The following is a 14,818-nucleotide window of genomic DNA, read 5'->3' on the forward strand; positions in this document are numbered from 1 at the left end:
TTTCCGTCGGTTGCAAATGTACGGAATTCGTGAAAGATAATTTGAGTTCGAAAATATTGAACGCCGCCGGTAATAAATATACTGCCTCGATATATCAACCTCCGCGACGACCGAATGCTTCGCGACTACCTGTACCTGCACTTCCTATTTCAATTTCACTTGCATCTGCATCTGCTACTACATGTGTACCTGCATTTACTCGTGCAACTGCAACTGCACCTGGACTTTCACGTACACTAAACGCCGGAATAAATAATTTCCACTCCATATCTTGACCTCCAACCCAGTGCCGGATTAACCATGTCATGGGCCCCTAGGCACAGTAATTTTTGGGCCCTTTTCCGATGGTTTTTCAATATCATAAGCTCTTTTTAAGTTAAGTTAGAAATTTGTGTAGGTAACTTACTAAAGACTAATCGGCTATAATCTGTGTCCTATCATGTCATTTTATAAACGTAAACTAAAAGTTTTGTAATAACTATAATAAATATTGCAGCGATATTTCAACATTAAAGCAACTTGATGCTTCACAGATAACTTCGATTAACGATAAGTTATTAGAAAATATTAATATGATGATTTTTCACGAGTCGGTTTTAGCCACATGATATGTCTCACTGCTAAAGTAGTATGGGGATTATCACTTTAGTCGCGTGCGGCTTACCTTCATACGACTCGACTGACGCACATAAGAGTATTCTGGTCGAAAAGCTGGACAAAAGTCGATTTTCTAAAAATCAAAATTTTGAATTAAAGTTTTTACAAAGCGGATGCTAAATATACATGGGATCATACAATGCACTTCTTTTTTTTTGTGGTAAAGTGTTTGGTGTGTCAAAACAAGTTCAAAGTCAGCTGTTTATTTTCTGGAATTTTTTTTGTAATTTTTGCTGATTTGGTGAGTATATTTAGAGATTGATTGTGAGCAAGTGTGCTTTTAAACATTAAATTTTCAAAATTAATTACACGTATAAAATACGTTAAATTTTCATATGAAAAATACAATTGCAGGTATTGAATAATAATTAAAGAGTAGTTATGGAAATATTAATTTTTTTTTGTTTGAGTAAATGACAGTGGGAAAAGAGTATGCCACATATAGATATTTTTATTACTTTTTTTTAAAGTCTAAGTGTTTTGTTATAGTATTCCCTCCTATTCTGCTTCGATACATAGATTTATGATAACTTTGACTATTCTTTAAATTTAATATCAAAAAATTGGGTGCGATTTTTTGCGATTAAAAAAATAATTTGCGAGTGAAATTTTCACTATTAGAAAAATCACTCATACGCCCTACGTTTAATTTTAACTGGTTGTTAACATTTTCCAGAAATTTTTTTATTGATATTAATACATTTGGATTCACTAAGCCTAAAAATCACAATGGTTCCATTCTAGAAGGTCTAATATTTTAGATATTTAATTTTTTTACATTTTGGGTGTATTAAATTTCATACTATTTTTTTTAGTTTTTCTTCTCACAAGCGTTTTCAAAGTTTTGCTGAAAAAAAATTATTTCCTTGCATAAATAATAATTTTTAGCAAAAATAATTACTTTTACTTCAAAAACTAATTTTGTCCAGGTTTTTGATCGAAATACTCCTATGTGTGACGCCGAAAAGCTTCGCCGCACGGCGAAAATCGACTCGTGATAAGTCGGCATTACGGTTTCATTATAAAACTGGAGAGAGAAATCATACCAAAAAGTTTTAATTTTGATTCTATTATTATAGCCCAGGCAAATTAGTCAAAATATGGGCATGAAATCAGATTTTTTCACGTTACAATATTTTTTTCATGCGAAACAGGTTATCCTTATCATAAAAGTTAATTTGTTTGGATGATAGGAGGTCGGGAGCAGCCGCCATCTTGGAAAAGAGATTGGTATCGTTTTTATTGAATAGCTACATTGTTGTTCAAATAAACAAAAAATGACAAAGGTAAGATTTATTAACAATAAAGTTATCTAAAAAATGATATACAAACCAATTCCGTGATTTGATTAAATCTAATATCAATTTGAGTAACTTCTCTGCGTGCACAATCTCACATTTTCTGACGTATCTGATTGCAACATGAAGATCTTGAATGGCACCACCTCGTTACTAAACTGTGGTTCGATGTCGTTGGAATTATATTCGAATACACAAGTAATATTAATTTTTTTTTTTTAAGAAGAGATTTACAGTTTAAATATTAAGGTTGGAGCACATGGGAAGAAGTATTTTTTTTCAATTTGTTATATGAATATGATGAATTTTGATTTTATAAAAAGAACTTTTTTATTAAAACGTGATATATTTTGAGCTGACTGTATTCCCATTTTCTGGGTTGATTTTTCCGTTTTCCCTAATCAAAAATCCCGAAAAAAAATCCCTCAAGCCCTTCAGGATGGGATGGGAGTCATAATTCATTATAAACACATGCATACATATATACAATAGCCCTGTTATATTGAAGGTGGTAGTTTACTCGTGAGTAGAAATCTAGTTCAACAACTACACATTCCTATCTCCGCGAGTAGAAGATTGTGTTATTTATAGTAGGTACTAGATCTACTCATGACTAACCACCTCCAATGGAACGGGGCTAATGTTTTTATGATTTGCAAAAGTTTTTTTATTCTTCTTTTTTTTTTGTTGTTCTTTTTTCTTATTTTTTCAAATACAATGTAATGCTGTTTTTTATTGAAGATACTTTTCCAAGAAATTTTGTTTGTTCGTTGTCAGGGTGAGGGGCCCCTAGCTGAAGTGGGGCCCCTAGGCAGCTGCCTAGTTTGCCTTGAGGCTAATCCGGCACTGCTCCAACCTCTGCAAACGCATCTGTATTTGCATCTGCATCTGAACCGGCACCACTTTTTGAACCCATTATCTCGCCTTGTAGTACAATCAAAGATTATTTTTTGCCTGACGTTGCTCCTTCTTCTGATATAGCTCCCTCACAATTTCCTTCCTCCCACAAACCCTCGTACAAACAAAGTCCGCCGCGAAAGGTTACACGAAACCTTTTTTGAACTCCAACGCGACGCAACGAAATCCTGAGTACCAGTTGCAGAAAAAAGTGGATGCTCAAATGAAAATTTGCTACTACATGTGACAAAGTTCAAACGTTAGTCAATTCACAACTCTTCCATAAACATTGAGCGACCTGGAAACATGAAGAAAAAGATTTATTTCATAAATTCTTCTAAACCTAATAGCGTTTTCGTTTGGGAATTCTTAGAACTGTCCGGGACTGTCCGATCCGGAATGCCAAACGATCAGAGTTGTATACTTTTTTTTGATTCTGAAGTTTGGGTTTCTTTGTATTTGTGAAACATCAAATGCGAACGCTGATGAAAGTTTTGTTTTTTTTTAATTTTTTTTATTATTATTAAGTTATCTATTCTTTTTTTGTTTTCTTCACTTTATTTTAATATAGTTTAAAGTTTGTGCATAGTTAAAAATCTAAAAATTGAGAAATGAACAACAAAGAATGACGTTTTATTACTTTGACGTCTTAAGTGTGAACATGTGTGCGTGATTCTGGTTTTGATTCTGCCTCAAAATTCAGAATCGATTTTCTCTTCTTTTCAGAATTAGAACTGTCATTGAGTGCCAAACGAACAGTTTCAGAATCGTTCGGAAGAATTCCGGACAGTCCCGGACGACCAAACGAAAACGCTATAAGTCTCCAGCATGTTACCAGTTTATGGTGAGTATCGGATTTAAAATGCCATCGGCTAGCACTAATTACCGATGGCATTCGGATATTCATCTAGCCAGAGAGTTAAAGGATTTGTAAAGCCGGCTATGGATAGAAAATGTGTACTGCTCTTTGACGAAATGTCTATAAATAGAGAGTAAAGCTAGTCAAGCGCATTCAATTTTATCAAAACCAAATAATTTAATCACCAGTTGAACGGACAGCGCGCACATAAAAAACTTTGCAAGCAATCAACGAAATAAACCAACATTTATACACAAATTCTAATTTCTATCTCTCTCTTAAATTGAAAGTAAAACAATATAATTTACTGTGTTTATAAAAGAATAGAATAGATACTAGTCCGGTCAATTTAGACATCCGAGTGTACATTAATTCGCAGCAAGCTGAAATTTGGTAGGATTGTTGAAAACACCATCATAATTTAAATCTAAAAAGTCCTCATCGATCCGAGATCTGGAAAAAAATTTACTTGGGGTCAAAAACTGGTTTTTCACGATTTTCACCAAAATGGTAAGTCTTATCAAATATCTTATCAATAATCAGGCCTATTCTGAAAAAAGAACTCCCAACTGAAAAGTTCTTGAAATTTCATTATTTTTTTAGCTTGAATTTCGTTCTTCGATGGTTAAGAATATGGGGAAAGCAAAAAAAAAATTAAAATTTTCACCATTTTTCCGATTGGGACTCTTCTCCCGAAACCATTTCCCTGGGAATTTTTGTTTAGAATAGGTCTGAATATATACAGGGTGTTCGATAGAGAATGGACAACCCTAAAACGGCTGATAGCTACACTTATGACTGTTCTAAAAACAAGTTCTATCGCAACCAGTTCATAAAATATTGGCTTTTTTTCGTTCAGCGTATTTTAAATTTTATCATCTTATGTTTTCGTTCACTACAACCACGAATGAATGAATTTTATTTATTTATTTATTTTATAATTCCCTTAGACGAGAATATTTTTAAGAAAGTTGGCCACCTAGGTTTCTATAGATTTATTTTATACCGCAGGTGTTTAAAATTTTTCATAAAATACTTTTTTTACATTTTGTATCGAAAAACAGATTTCAAATTTTTTTTAAGGAAAATGTGCAATAGTTATGAAATTTTTAAAGTGTTTATGTACTCATCCAATTATTGTAGAAAATTATTAACCAAATTTCTACCAAAACGGCATCGGTGCTTAGTATTATGGATTTACAGACTATGGAGAGTTTGGACAGGAAGAGACAATTGCTTAAATTAGGCCGTGTGTGAATTGCGTTAAATAGTTAACCCCGTGTAAAACTTTTCGCGCTATTGAGGTAAATACAAAAATTTCAACTGTATGGCTTATTGTTTAATATTTTTCTCTGCCAGGTCCCAGAGCCCATTAAATTTTTAACAAAGGCATTCGACATTGTAAACGGGGAAGATGAAAATTCCGAGCATATTTGGGCCCGATATATTGCATCAATCATGTCCAATTATCCTAAAGCTGATGCAGTGCGTTGATTTAAATTGATAGTAAACCGATTGGTGGAGCAGCTCGAGATGGGAGACTTTGATGCACCCTTATTGCAGGGTCAAAACCATGTTATTTTTCAAGATCCTCTCGCTGTATGCAATGACGAAATGCCGGAAAATTGCAGAATATCATAGTGAGCTATTGCCTGATCACAACTTGTCTCCTGATCAAGATACTGAAACCATTGATTTGTCAGTATAAAATAAACGAGCTGTTTTTGCAAATAAAAATAATACCTACTTATCTTTAAATAGTCCTTTTTCAATATATTTATAAATTGCTTTACAGGTTTCATGAATGAACGATATTCGAAATCGTAGTATCTGCTATTCTTAAAATGAATCGGAGACTAACTACTAAAACTTTCGTCAGTGGCCAAATAACGTAGAGTGACTGCAAGGCGCTGACCTGGTGAAATGGCCTTTCGGAATCTGGTATCTTGTTAACTTATTAACGGTGACACAAGTTTGAGAAGCAGATTAAAATCGTCAAAACTCATTCGCGTAAAGTTGTTAAAAAATTACTTTGAATTTAATCTCACGGGCGCGGTAAGATCAATCGATTTTAATTTTTCATATATTTCCTTAAAAAAACAATTTTCTTCTCGACTTAAAAAAAAAATTCATCCTCCCAGAATAGTCTTTTTTGAGTTTTTTTCCTTGAAGTTCATTTTCTATTTTTATTAATGCAGTGGCAAACTTTTTTTTTCTTTGAAAAGAAGTCATACTTCAGAAAACAGTTGCGTGAAGGCAAAAAATGTGCACAAAACTCAGGAAATAATTATGTCATGAATATTTGTATTGCTATCGACATCAAGTTGTTGAACGCGTTGCCCAACAAACAATCCTTGGTTATGTGTACGAGGGTATCAACTCGTCTATCAACTCGTTCAGCAACTACATCGAGAACGCAGTTGATCAACTCGAGAAAAGTATACGAGGCTGTTCAACAATTGAATGAGTTGATCAACTTGGTGTACGAGGGTGTCCAACAATTGATGGAGTTGATCAACTAGGTGTATAGGGCTCCAAACACGTTTTGTTAAATTTTACATCTGCTTTTGTTGTTCAACGTGAGAAAAGTGAGTTGGTGCACTAGTGAACGAGGTTGTAAATTTGTTTATTCAATTGACGAGTTGAATAAGAAGTTTGGTTGAACAAGTTGCGCACGTAGTGTACGACGGGCATTAGTGTCTAAGGAAATAAATTGCACATGGTTCGCCTAGCAATATCTTGTCAAGGCATGTGGTTGCCAAGCCTTAAAGTTTATTTTTCGGTATTTTTGAATACGCGACCCTGCTTATATGGCAAGCCAAAGATTTATACAAAAAAATATAATATAAGCTACGCGTTATGGGCACTATGGGCTGAAAAAGCAGCTAAATTCGTTTACGGGAAAAGGTACTTACTGTTTGAAGTAGGATTGGTCATTTCCTTCCATCTGCTCTTCATTGCAGTATCTAAGTCCTGATGGTGTGGCATATGACGTCGATGAGTTGCAGCTCATCGAAATAAAATCCCCAGCTACTGGCAGAGAGCTGTCAGCTGGACAAGATGTCGTCCAAGGTTTGACATATTTGGACAATATTAATGGATCCTTTAAATTAAAACAAAAACATCAATATTATGGCCAAGTTCAACTTGGCTAAGCAGTGCTGAACCTGAAAATCTGCGATTTCGTTATATTTTCGTCATTTGACAAAAGCTACTTTATGTTGCCAATGTAGAAAGGATGACGAATTTATAGAAAAATATGTTAAATGTCTTTGTCAAGTTTATTTCAATTTTGTTTGAGAATTTCTTTCGTCGAAATGTTTTTTTTTTACAATATCAAAGGAAATAAAATTGAAGTCTTTTGGAATTATTACTTTTTATGTGGCAAATCATTAAAATTGCAAAAAACTTTTATGTGGCAAATCATTAAAATTGTAAAAAACTTTTATGATAAAAAATATTAAGTGGCCCAATATCTCAAAATGGGGGTTATATATTATATTAACAATCCTATTAATTTGATCCTTTTATCACAAACTGCACAATTATTTTTCATACTTTTACTTATGCACCTCACTCCCTGAAAATTTTAATTTGTTTGAAAACTAAATGAAAAAATAAAAGTTTGTCATTAAAATTAAATATTCCATGGTAAATATTATTATATCTCTTTTTATTTTTGGTTCTCATACTATGTATGACATCTATATGCAGTACAAAAAAATGCATACATTTTATATGTGTTGCAATGGTACCATTAAAAATGTGTTCTTTCTTGCTAAAAACAACACCATTTAACCCGAAATATTTTGATGGACATATTTAATTATTTTTTTCTATGGTATATGAAACGTCCTTACAAAATTTTATCAGCCTACCACCAATTACCAATTGGTAATATTCTGATTCTTGCTCTTTAAGTAAAAGACTTCATAATGAGTCCAATAACTTTTTGCATGATGGTCGATACATTTTGGTATTAATTTTATTCGATCGTTCGTTACAAAATAACTCGAAATCATGTATCATATTAATAAAAATGTTTTATTACTTATACTTTGATATGCAATAAAGCAAAAGCAAAACAAAAATACCCTTCCGAATGGAATACAAGGTGGCCCAAAAACTAAGATTTTTTCTTGAAAAAAATCAAGGTATTAATATTTGAGTTGACCTTCTCATTTCTTTTTATTTCGGTCTTTTATTTAACTTTATCATTAAATAACTATCTTATTCTATAAATAAAACAAAATTTTTTAATGATTAAATTTACGATTTGAAAATTAAAATATTTAAATGCATGCGTGCCTTTAAAAAATCAGAGCAGTGACTTAGTACTAGCATAGCCGTAGCTAGGATTTCATTTCGGGGAGGGTTAGCTTAGACCGACCAAATTTTATTTAACATATCGTCGGCACAAAGCCAAAACCGCGACTCTGCATTTTTTGACATTTTCACTTTAATGCGTCATTTAACTTGTTATCGGTCCTTCTATCCACTGCTTCGACTCCAATCATCCATCTGTTGCCTAAAAGCCTAATATATCAAATTCCGTCGCACGAGTTCCCATAAGATTGCATGAATTTCCAAAACTTTGAAGCCGTTTTTCTCAAAACTATAATTTTGCAGATTCGTGGTTTTGGCGTTGTGCCCACGATATTTTTTCATGCGAGCGTTAGCGAGCAAAAAAAATTTGTAGAAGCTTTCCTAAGCCTTATACAAAAAAACTATTTCGTAAGAGACTAGATACAATCAAAGGTTTAAACAGCAATAAAATGAAAAATTGACTCTTACTGATGGTTTTATTTCTATAAAAAGTATCTAGAAATAAACAAAAATTGATGTTCTTGTCTCTTAGCCTGTTTGTTTATTGGGTAAATTATTCAGCCAAAGAAAAATGTTTGGCATCCACACAACATGTATTGAACATTTAATGGATATATTTTTGACGTGGCTTAAAAGTTTTCTTAAGCTGCAAAAAACAGTTTTACAATTTCAAACTCCCAAAACGCGTTGTGGTTTTATGTTTGGTCAACGTTCTTGAATTATTTTTTCAAATTTCTTTGTTTATTTTGAACATTTATTTACAAAAATACACAAATCCCCTTTTATTAAAAATGTATTCTCTGAAGATACAAATTTAATCTGCACCCGGAACAGGATAAATCTTTAACAGCAGACATTTTATTTTTTTAACTCTATAGTGTCTATATCCTTGGCTAAATATTTAACTCAATTCACACACGGCCTTAATATCTAATTCAGATTGAAATCTTCCAGCTCAAATATTTTTTTTAAATTTAAAGTCAATGTAAAATAAATTGTATATCACATGATTTTGAAAAATCGAATTTTTAACCCCTAGTTCCGAAGTTCAGAAAAAATTTTTAAAAAAATTTGTAATGGCGTTAAAGTAACATTTAAGATTTAAATATTCAATATTACCTATAACCTTTAAAAATGAAAGTTTCCAATATTTAGGCTGAAGGAAGAATTTTTTTGCATTTCGTTTCTTGTTTATATTCAGCTGTTTCGACGCAAGCCCTAACATATTATTTAGTATAGATATAGAGCTATTAAGCATGACATTCCCAAATAAAAACAAAAAATGCATATTTTTTGTGCTTATGACGTATTATTTCAAAAGTGAACTCTTCTAGCAAAACCAAATTGTTTAAAAAGAAGATACACTCAATTTATGTTTATCCACTTTTGTGTATACGACTTATACATAGTTACCAATTACACGGTGTTACAAAAATGAGGTTTCAAAATATACGCGGGCGGAGACCTATCAGGTTTTGTAGAGCTAGTCGCACTGATTACGAAACGGTATTTGAAAATCCCCTAACACCCCCAAAATCTGGAGTTACGGGCAAAAAACGGTTTTTTGGACCTTCACCCATTGAAAAAATTCTAGCTTCGGCAATTTTTTACCCATTTTCGATTTTTTTACAGTTTCTGATAGAAGATAAATATACCTTTTCAACAATGTATAAAACATGTAACTCGTTTAAACCACTTAGAATTTATAAGCTGTCAAAGTTCAAAAATTCCATTTTTTTCGTCATTTGCCCAACTTCGGCATCAATTTAAAGTAAATGTTTTCAAAACAACATGCTATTTAAAAAATATATTCTAAAATTATATCTATTTCTCAATCAATCGAGGTATTTTTTATGAAAATCACTTCAAAATTGGCTAAGAAAAAAAAATTTTTCGATTTCAACCCAGATACAGAAATTCGAACTTTTAGGTATAAAACAAAAATGTTGTTTTGGCACGTAGTAGGATAACTTGGGCGCCAGGATTTGATAACGGGTTTTTGTAGAGGAGCTCAATACAAACATTTTTTTCTTTTTGAGGGGGGTCTATCTCTCCCCGTTTAGGTGGGAGGGGCATTTTTCTAAAAAAAATTATCAAAATAAAAAAAAATTATTAAAAAACAACGGCAACACTTCTAATAATAAATGATACCATTTCCGAAAGGAAAAATTGTACATTTGATTCATATTTTTAAATTAATATAATATAACCAATAGTTTTTGAAATAATCGATTTCAAAGTTAAAAATAGGCGAAAAAAATTTTTTAAAACTCATTTTATACTATTTTTGTCCAGACTGTGAATTTCAGTAAGAAAATTACTCACACAGAAAACTGCCTCAATTGCTGCCTTAAAGAACAGTGAAAACTATATGTTTCTATGTCTTCTAGTTTTTGAGAAAATTGAAAAATTATTTTATCAGATTTTTCTTTTTTCAAAATATTTTTTGTTTTTATTTGTTTCTATTTTTCAATTTTCTCATAAACTAGAAGACACAGAAACATATAGTTTTCTCTGTTCTTTAAGGAATCAATTGAGGCAGTTTTCTGTGTGAGTAATTTTTTTACTAAAATTCACAGTCTGGACAAAAATAGTATAAAATGAGTTTTAAAAAATTTTGTTCGCCTATTTTTAACTTTGAAATCGATTATTTCAAAAACTATTGGTTATATTATAATGATTTAAAAATATGAATCAAATGTACAATTTTTCCTTTCGGAAATGGTATCATTTATTACTAGAAGTGTTGCCGTTGTTTTTTAATAATTTTTTTTATTTTGATAATTTTTTTTAGAAAAATGCCCCTCCCACCTAAACGGGGAGAGATAGACCCCCCTCCCAAAGAAAAAAATGTTTGTATTGAGCTCCTCTACAAAAACCCGTTATCAAATCCTGGCGCCCAAGTTATCCTACTACGTGCCAAAACAACATTTTTGTTCTATACCTAAAAGTTCGAATTTCTGTATCTGGGTTGAAATCGAAAAATTTTTTTTTCTTAGCCAATTTTGAAGTGATTTTCATAAAAAATACCTCGATTGATTGAGAAATAGATATAATTTTAGAATACATTTTTTAAATAGCATGTTGTTTTGAAAACATATACTTTAAATTGATGCCGAAGTTGGGCAAATGACGAAAAAAATGGAATTTTTGAACTTTGACAGCTTATAAAATCTAAGTGGTTTAAACGAGTTACATGTTTTATACGTTGTTGAAAAGGTATATTTATCTTCTATCAGAAACTGTAAAAAAATCGAAAATGGGTAAAAAATTGTCGAAGCTAGAATTTTTGCAATGGGTGAAGGTCCAAAAAACCGTTTTTTGCCCGTAACTCCAGATTTTGGGGGTGTTAGGGAATTTTCAAATACCGTTTCGTATTCAGTGCGACTAGCTCTACAAAACCTGATAGGTCTCCGCCCGCGTATATTTTGAGTGTTACACCGTGTTATAAGAGGGTTGAAAATTCCATGCAAATCGGAATTTTATGAAAAAAAAAATACTTTTTTCAGATACTTTATTTTGTTCAAAGCTTTTTGAAACTTAACCGGGACAAAATTGGAAAAGTCTTAAATGGAGATTTTCGATTTAGGTATATACCTAATAAACTAAAATATGAAATCAATCCTTCAAGTTCTGCATACATTATGTTGTACATTGTACAAGTATGTGGTTCGTATTTGTTCAAATTCTTATCATATGATTTTCTCAAAAAAATTTCGGGGGGGGGGTTAAACCCTGTAACCCCTCCCCTAAATACGGCTATGAGTACTAGACAAACTAATAACCTCTGAATTAATCGGAACTACTCGAGACAGTTCAGGATGACCAAAAGAACACTCCAATAACTTCATATAAATTTTCGGTAAAATGATTCAAAAATAAATTGACATAGCATATTTTCATATCCATACCTACTACCTACAGTAGGTGGCCGATGAAAATTTTCACAAATTTTTTACGCTAAAAACTAATTTTGTTTTATTTTTTCTGTACAGTAATTATTATTACGGCTTTCTACTATAATGCTAGAGTGTCACGTACTTCCTAAGTAAGAAAAATTAAAGAATAAACAGGCTTGGTAATTTTCCAGGGATGAATTCCACAAATAACGCTCTTTTGTTATTTTTAGCGAAATGCTGCAGAAAACCTCATACCAACTGGTGGAAAAGCTTAGAGGTGAGCGGCTGAATCATAACAAGCACGGAACAACAGCTCATTTAGGTTAAAATAGAGTTACCGATAGAATACAGGCAGTTTTGCAACAAAAGGAAAACACACGAAATATTGAAAAAATGGTGGTCTCTTCTATCGTCATCAATTTTTTTGACTTTGTTTCTTTAAACAAAAAATTAGTATTGGCATAATGTTTTATACAACCGTACAAAACCTGCACCAGGTAAAATCTCTAAAAAATGTGTTTTTTTGCTTTAGTCAAAAATAGGTACGAATTAAAAATTTATTTTTGAAGTTTAAGTTTATTTCTGTTGTACAACAATTATTTAAAGTGTGCTCCTTGATTATGTGTATAGAGCCCGTTTTTTTGGATTTTCTTTTTAATGATGGTTCAGAGAATACATTCTTCTTGTTCCACAAGAAGTGCTATTGATGTCAAATAAGTAACACTTTTCACTCCTATTCATAAAAAAAGCCAATATTTTGCAGTTTGGAAAACTTCCTAATCATTGAACAGGTCCATTTCTTCCCATCCAAAGATAACCGTAATCTCCATCAGCCAATCTTAAAATTCGTGTCCTTAGTGGGCTGGATTGTCATCTTGTGCGTTATATGAAGTAGCTAATTGAATCAGTGAAATATCCTGGATTGTATCTGGTAAATCATATTGGAGAACCTCCATCAATTAATATTAAAAAACGGGCTCTATCAAGCACACTAAATCAAGAAGAACTTTTTAAATAATTGTTGTTACTAGGTTTTAAACAGAAATGAACTTAAACTACAAAAATAAATAAAAAACACATTTTTTAGAGATTTTACCTGGTGCAGCTTTTCTAAATATCATAAAATCTATGAGTTCTCTGGCAAAAAAAAATTGTTGCACTCATGAAACTTGGCAAAAAGTTTTGCTTTTGGGATAAGAACCAAGTACAAAAAAGTCTATACAAAAAAGTTGGGTGGAAGGGTGTTTTTTCGCGGAAAGGAGGGAGGGGTGAAGGTCAAAAATATACTGAAAAAAATTGTTTGTTTTCAAGGTAGATTGAGCCTCAAAAAATACCTTAAAAACATTCAATATTAATATTTTTACTAAAAAACCCACATAATAAAATCTGGTTCAGTTTCACGTTGCGTCGTCACAAACTATTATTTATTCTTTCAACTTTTTATTCATTCGATTTTTCTAAATAATTTTTTTCCAATATGGTGTATTGCTCTTACGCGGGGTGTGAAGGAAAAAACAGCCTGAGGTGGAGATTCGTTCTTTTTTCCCGCCACCAGATGAAAGAAGGTCAATTTGGATTACATAGGCATGGAAGTTGTACAAACTTACCGAATTTGCCTATAAAATCGTATACATATGTGTCACAAGCATTTCTATGCTAAAGACATAAAACATAGATCTGGACGGAAATGTCGATGATGCTCTGCCAATATCGCTCGTCTGTAATTATACAGAACTTGTCAATGACAAATCGTGCAGTCGAGTAATGGATGAAAGGAGGCTCAACAAAACTGCCAAAGCACCTCGACCACCTCGAACACGAAAACGACCAGCACCAACTACACCAGAACTACCACCATCTGACCAATCGCCCTCGACACCAGCCATTCCGTGTCACCATCATCATCGGCACTTCCGCCCAAACATATGTAAGGCCCGTGTTTCTCTACCATACGTTTCCCCTTCTGTCCCCATAACTCAGGAACAGTTTCCATCACCACCTTATAGTCCTCCCAAAGGAGAGCCTCGAAATATTTTTTTCCCTCTCCAATAAAATTAAAAAGAAGTCGCGAATATAAGTTAGGAGAAGATCTCGAACAACACATGAGAAACTTCAGCCCGCAACTGTTCCATAAAAGTCATGCACCCTGGGCACCTAAACAAAAAGATTAATTTTTAAATCTTTTTTATAATCTTTTTTATACATATGCTGACCGTGGGATTCAAGCTGCCATCGGCATCGGTAAGTAGTGTTTGCCGATTCTATTCGGAAATTCGACTTACAAGCGGACTTAACTCAAGCATAACCGATATGCTTTCGAAAAAATCAAAAGAAATGACGCCCATGGATAAGAAGTGTGTATTCTCTTTGAGGAAATGGCCATCAAAATCCATAAAAGATGACATCATTTATGGATTTAATGATTTTGGAGAGTATGGGGGAAGAACTGACATATTAGCCTTTAAGGCCATGGTTTTCACATTAAGAGGCTTGAATAAAAATTGGAAACAGACAATCGGATAATTCATCGGATCACCAAAAGGAGACATGTTGTGTGAAAAGATTTAAGGAATAATAACCGGTGTTATGAAATGCGATCTCAACATTGTCGCAACAAGTTGTGACCAAGGAGGCAACAACATACAACATGGAACTGATACCATAGAGTACAAACCTTGGGTGGAAATAGATAAGAAGAAGATCTTTGTGCTCTATGATTATCCGCATATGTTTAAAAGCGTCCGAAATAACATGCTCAAATATCAAATATGCTATGGAGAAGACACTGTTGATCGGAAGATCATTACAAAGTTTTATAACAAAGACGTAAAAGGAACGTTTTTCCACAAGCTTACGGACGCCCATATCAACCCAGCAAGTTT

General features: G+C 32.6%; 1 long non-coding RNA gene across 1 annotated transcript; it reads left to right on the forward strand.

Annotated features, from left to right (window-relative positions):
• The first annotated feature begins 3,358 nt into the window (after positions 1-3,358).
• On the forward strand, positions 3,359-6,106 carry LOC129906583 (uncharacterized). The gene is made up of 3 exons (XR_008770829.1): positions 3,359-4,221; positions 4,855-5,015; positions 5,071-6,106. It is a non-coding gene; the product is annotated as an uncharacterized LOC129906583 (long non-coding RNA).
• The last annotated feature ends 8,712 nt before the right edge of the window (positions 6,107-14,818 follow it).

Source organism: Episyrphus balteatus, chromosome 1 (genome assembly GCF_945859705.1).
Source record: "Episyrphus balteatus chromosome 1, idEpiBalt1.1, whole genome shotgun sequence".
Lineage (NCBI taxonomy): Eukaryota > Metazoa > Arthropoda > Insecta > Diptera > Syrphidae > Episyrphus > Episyrphus balteatus.